The sequence below is a fragment of the Mauremys mutica genome, chromosome 23 (genome assembly GCF_020497125.1).
Source record: "Mauremys mutica isolate MM-2020 ecotype Southern chromosome 23, ASM2049712v1, whole genome shotgun sequence".
Lineage (NCBI taxonomy): Eukaryota > Metazoa > Chordata > Testudines > Geoemydidae > Mauremys > Mauremys mutica.
The window spans coordinates 1984842-1991326 of NC_059094.1; the positions used below are offsets into that span (position 1 = coordinate 1984842).

At 49.5% G+C, this 6485-nt stretch overlaps 1 pseudogene; it reads right to left on the reverse strand.

Annotated features, from left to right (window-relative positions):
• Nucleotides 1–1224: 1224 nt before the first annotated feature.
• LOC123355579 lies at nt 1225–5793 on the reverse strand (annotated as a pseudogene).
• Between the last annotated feature and the right edge of the window lie 692 nt (nt 5794–6485).

A 6485-nucleotide genomic window follows, 5' to 3' on the forward strand; every position in this document is an offset into this window, starting at 1 on the left:
AATAATCACTCTGAATGGCGGTTGGTCTGTAGCTCATTCGAGGTCACTTTGTTCTGATCATTCAGTGTGTGAAACTCCAGACTGATGGTTAATTTGAAAGTCAGGACACCTGAGATGTAAGACAAGGCCCTTTGCCTTTCTCAACCTTCGTTTCTCCCTCTCTCGGTTGGGGATAACAAGCCTCTCACACCTGCCTCCTGGTGGGGGGAGGCTGCGGAGCTGTGGGGACCCATATGAGAAGGTCACTAGTAGCAATGCAGCATAGGAGGTGTCCTATCGGGTTGAGTCATTGCAGATTATGATGTAGTTCAGCAGACCCCTGTTTTCCCAATATTGCATTATGCAGCTTTCCATGTTAACCGAACCACCAGTGCACGCAGGTGCAGCAGTTGGCGATTTCTCCTGTGGCCTCGAGATGGCACTGCAGGCTAGCACTTTCCCATTCCCCTGGGTATCAGAATGTTTGATTAGGTGACCTGGCCCCAAACGGCCCCAGTTAGATGCCATCAGTGGGGTCTGCTGTGTAAAGGCTGAAAGAGTCAATTTTATTGGTATTTTATTATCTTTAAATCATTAAGGGGAGCATCTTATCTCGTTTCTAAATCAAAGTATCTCCTCTTTGTGTGCGAAGAGAGAGTTTAACGGGATGCCACAAATGGGAGATGCTTTTGATTTGGAAAACAGAATATTTTTGCAAAGAATTTTCATCCCAATTGTTTCATGATTCCACAAACCAAACTTGTTTAATGTTCATGTGATTTTCTAACAGAAAACTGTGTCTATGAAAATTTCCCCCCCCCCCGCCCAATTGCTGGGCTCTGTCCCTCCTTCTGGGGGGCTTGTTGTCTGCTGATGTCAGTGAGAGTGAGAGCTGTTGGCTTTTCTCTCTAGCTCTGCCATTGCTTTGCCATGTGACTTGGGGTAGGTCATTTCCTCTCTCTGTACCTCAGCATCCCAATCTGTGCAATGGGAAGAGAGACAGGTCTGTAATGCCTGGCAGGAGTGAGACTGGGAGAGAGAACGGGCATTAAAGCACTTTGGGGAGGAGAAAGGGTTGTTTCATGCTGTTGAGCACCAAGGCATTCTGACATTTGCGAAAATGTCTCGTCTAGAGAAACAAGAAATAATCGGGGACAAAGCCTGCAGGAGGATGTGAATCAGAGAGGCCAGGGTATGTGTTTGGGGTCTCACCAGTGCTTCTCACCTGTGAGTGCTTCCCCATCGTCATAGCTTGGCCTGGGAACAGGAGAAATAAACCAGACGGTGAGTGAGTGAGAGGGATGCAGTGACAGTGCCACGGGGCAGTGGGGAGGAGGTAACAAGCCTCTCTGCTGCCCAACATGTACCAGAAGGGAAGGGATTTCCCCCACAGTCCTCATCTGCCCTGGCTCTGAGCAGGATTAGCTGCCTAAAACCCAGAACTTCCAGAAGCCGTCCAGACCATAGTTGAGATCTGTGGAGCTCTTGGCTATAATGAAATTGTAATTAACTATCTAGGTGTAAAGACCTGCGGACTAGAACCTGGGTTGGCCAATATTCCCCTAGTGCCAGCTGAGCACCAGGGAGCAGGGAATACGCGGCTCTGGCCGGGGTGGCGGGACCGCGAGGTTGCGGGACTCTGGCTGGGAGCGCGGCCGCGGTGATGCGGACCTCTGACCGGGGGAGTGCAACCGCGGGGTTGCGGGGTTCCGGGCCGGGTAGCGGGGCCACCAGAATGGCCGCGTAGGCCGGGGGCAGTGGGACCGTGGGTATCCGGGGTTCCCGCCAGGAGAGCGGTGCTGCGGGGTTGCGGGGTTCCGGCCGGGGGAGCGTGACCAAGGGGTTGTGCAGCTCCAGCCAGGGGGAATCAGCCCCTGCACCCCTCTTCCTGGGACTCCCAGTGACTCTCAGCCAGCCAGTAAAACAAAAGGTTTATTGGACAACAGGAACTCAGTCCACAGCAGAGCTTGTAGGCACAACCAGGACCCCTCAATCAAGTCTTTCTGGGGGTTCAGGAAGCTTAGTTCCCAGCTTGGAATTCCCTGAATTCCTCCCCCCAGCCCAAAACCGAAATTGAACTAACTCCTTCCAGCAGGCTCTCTTCTTTTGTCCAGCTTTCCTGGGCAAAGGTGTCGAACCCCCACCTCCTCCCTGCCTGGCTCAGGTTACAGGCTCAGGTCCTGTCCTTCACCTAAAGTCATCCCCGGCTTTCCCATCGCCCCCACAGGACAGTCCCTACTGTATCACAGCTCTCCCCCCCTTCGAGACTGAACTGCCCAGTGACCTGGGGAAGTTTGCCCCCGCTCCCTCTCCGGGCCAACGCGTCTGCTATCAGGTTGGCACTTCCCGTCACATGGACTACGGCCATGTCATAATCCTGCAGGAGCAGGCTCCACCTCAGGAGCTTGGCATTGGCTCCTTTCATCTGGTGCAGCCAGGTTAGGGGAGAGTGGTCAGTGTACACGGTGAAGTGTCGCCCAAAGAGATATGGCTCTAGTTTCTTAAGGGCCCACACCATGGCCAGGCATTCCTTCTCGATGGCCGCGTAGTTCTGCTCCCGGGGTAGCAACTTCTTCCTCAGGTACACGATGGGGTGTCTCTCCCTCTTTTTATCCTCCTGCATTAACACCGCCCCCAGTAAAGGGCTTGTCAAAGTCTGGGTTTGCCAGAACTGGGCCACTAACCAGAGCCTCCTTCAGCGCCCAGAGAACCTCCTGGCACTCCTCTGTCCAGACCACCATGTCTGGCTTCCCCTTCTTGCACAGATCAGTGATGGGGCCGGCTATGGCGCTAAAGTGGGGCACGAACCTTCAATAGTACCCCGCCATCCCAATAAAGGCTTGGACTTTCTTTTTGGTTTGGGGAGCGGGCCAGTCTCTGATCACCTCCACTTTGGCTGGTTCTCGCTTTAGGCAGCCGCTTGTTGCATCGCAAGAGCAGGAACAAACTCCAAGCAGAGAGAGAGAGTGTGTGTGTATGCATCCATCTTTATTCATTCCCAGCATGCTCTTATATACAAACATGATAAGCAATCACAATTGCTAATTAGTTAATTAAACCCACACAGCCGCAGCTGTAACTCATAGGGTAATTATCATTCTACACACCTGTCTACCTATTCACAATTAGCTGGCCAATGAGAACAAGCCCAAGGCCAGCCCTTCACACACAATTCCCAATCCAGAAGCCTTCAGCATCTCACATTCAATCCCACATCTCCCCCCTTTATTTACAATCAAAAGAAAAGGGAAAAGGAAAACAAAATAAAAACATTCACCAAACATTTTCAACTTATAACAGCATAACACCACAATCTATCTTAATCAAATATTATGTTATTCATAAAACATTTGCAACTCATAACAGCATAACATTATAACCTATCATAAACAAAAAATTAAAACTTTATAAGATCAACCTATATGACCATTCAATCCTTAACATATAATTTCAAAAACATCAAACGAACAAAACAAAACACAATAAACAAATGATGTAACCTCTGCAGGACCCCCCCCCCCTTTTTTTTTTTTTTTTGAAACATCCCTCAGCTGTCAGGTGATCAAAACTGACACTGAGGGTGGTGGGGGGTCTTAAGGAAAAAACATCAAACCACATGACAATACAACAACAATTCTGGCCAGAAAACAGACAACACAAAACATAACAAGGAACATAAAACATAAATCTTAGTTCTAAATAATAATTGCATGGTACCACACAGATTTTCTTTCAAACACAAAAAATCATCTCAAGTGAGTAATTCATTCATGGAGGATCAGACAGAAAAAGTCCTGGCAGAGCTAACAAACAGCTCTCCTCCGGGGGCTCTGGTTCCGCGACATCTGAGCGCGTCTCGTGAGGCTCCTCCGCATCTGCCTGCCGTCACTCCGGAGGACGCAACCAAGGCCGGACCCACCTCGCTGGCATCCACCTGGGACCCGCATCAGTGGCAACACACACATAACCCCTGCCCCACGTTAGCAAGTCAACTGGTCCTTTCCATATTTGCTGCTGATAATCAAACCATTTGACCGAGGGTCGGGGGGCCGCACCCTGCTCTTCCCCAGTCATCCCGCTGACATGTTTAATCGCGGGGGGCACCTGGCTGTTTTTACCAAGATGTAACCAATTAAGCACGTAAAGAGCTTGCAGCAACCGAGCGGCAGGCGTCTTATCCAAGGCGTCTGCCCGCTCACTGCAAATCCCCCCTTTTTGTCTTAAAAGGAGCGCCTTAAAAGAGGCATGAGCACATTCAATAATAGCGTGTAGTTTGTCTGCTTCAGCCTGAAGGGTTTGGACAAGCAGTTCTTTGGCTTGTAGCTCCTTCTTAATTTCACTCAGCTCAAGAACAGCAGCTCTATAATGACGACGGTTATGTGCTGCATCTACTTTGGCTGCCGCAACCTGCTTTTGAAGGTTATTAACTTTTGACTTTTCTCTTTCTAAGGCAGTCTGTAAAGCTTGAATATTTAGGACTGCTTGAACCCGGAGATTTCAGCTGCACCAGGTCTGCCTCTCTCTCTGCTAGTACTGTTTCGGGGATGTTGCTGTGCTCTCGCAAAGCAATGTTAGACTGACCAAGACCAGTGAGCTTCCCCCGTTCATGTTCCAGTTCGAGGGCCAACTTCTTGTTTATTTCTTCCAAACGTTTTAGCTTTCTCCTGAAACCTCTAGATTCTCGAAGCTCCTGGCTGGTGAGTGAAATTACTTCTTGCAGCTCTTTCTCCGACATCATCTTACTGTGGCTAACAGCCTGCAGCTCTATCTCCAAAGCTTGAATCCGTTCATGGGAAGCCTGGTTATTTCCTCCATCAGCGATTTGTGCATCCCGTTCTTTTTGCACTGACTGGAGGTGGCTTTCTAACTCCACTATCTGCTGGTGAACCTGGGATACTTCCTTCTGAAGTCTTGAGCATTCAACATCAATGGGACTGCTTTTCACTTCGAAGTTTCAGTAACTCCTGTTTTAATTCTTTCACTTCCAAATCCAGCCGTTTCTTTGTAGATTTTAATTCACTAATCAGCTGGTCCTGTGAACTTGCATCTCTTTGATAAGCTTCTACCATTACCTTTTGCTGTAAGAACTGCTCCTTTACTTTTTGGGTCTGTTTCTTCAGGCTGGCACTTTCCTGTTGCAGATTGTCCACCTGGCTCAATTGTGCCAAGATTTCTGATACTGCCTCAGTACTTTCACCTAAGAAGTTTGCTCCTTCATCAAGTTCTTCTTTGCTTGCTTTTACTGCCTGCAGAGCTACCTCTAGGACAATCTTCTCATTCTGCAAATATTGGATCGTGTCATCCTTAGAAATAACATCACCCTGGAATTCCTCTAACCTGGCCACCAGCTCATCATATTGAGTCTGTAGGTCATTTAGGGACTGCTCTTTGGTGTGCAATGATTCTCGGGTTAAGGTGAGCTGCTTCATGAGCACTAGATGCTCTTGTTGTAAAGATTCAAAACTGTAGATCTCGCTGATGCAGAATCAATTTAACCTGTTCCAGTTCTCGCTCCAGTGTTACTGCAAAATCAGCCATTTTCTGAAGTTGTCTTCTCTCATCCTCAAACTCCTCCAATCGTCTCTGCGCGGTGAGCCATACTGGACTCAGGGAGAAAACCTCCTTATCGCCCTGAGCCACCGATTTCCAGAGCTCACAGCCCAACCGCTCCCAAACAGTTTTATTACTTGATTGAACGGAAAGTCCCCCTCTTCGTCCCCACCGCAACAGGCGGGATAACGCATCAGAGGGGAACTTTTCTCCCCACCGCTCCGTGATGCGTATCAAATCTGCTGACGCAGCAGTTCCCATATTAGCTGCTCACGTCTTGGTTCGAGTGTGCCTCCCTTGTCAGATGCCCTGCGGCTCCCAGCCACTCGCTCGAACACCCTGCGGCTCCCAGCCACTTGTCAGGTACGCCTCCTTCCTTCGGACGCCCTGCGGCTTCCCAGCCACTCACTTGGACGCCCTGCGGGCTTCCCAGCCACTCACTTGGACACCCTGCGGCTCCCAGCCGTTTGTCAGGTACGTCTCCCTGATTCGAACGTCCCGCGGCTTCCCAGCCGCTCGTTCGGATTCCCTGCGGCTCCCAGCCGCTTGTCAGGCACGCCTCCTCTCTCGGACGCCCTGCAGCTCTCAGCTGCTCGCTCGGACGCCCTGCAGCTCTCAGCTGCTCGCTTGTGAAAAGCCGTGCGCCTTTTTTTTTTTTTTTTTTTTTCCTTCTCCTCTCTTTCTCTTCCGGCCGCTCGACGCTGGGACTTCAGGCGCGTCCCTCTTTTTCTTTTTATCAATTCAGGCCACCGACACTATCTTCATTCAAGATTGGCAACAGTGGTACTAGTACTTATCCTATCTATGCTTATTAGAATTTCAGAGATCACTAAGTCACATAATTTTTTCCCTGTAGACCACAAAACATATACAAAAATTAAATCCACACTACTAGTCTTGTTTTAGTTCTGTTTGCCTTCTTGATAGTTCACGATTTGTCTTCTAGTGACTTCAGT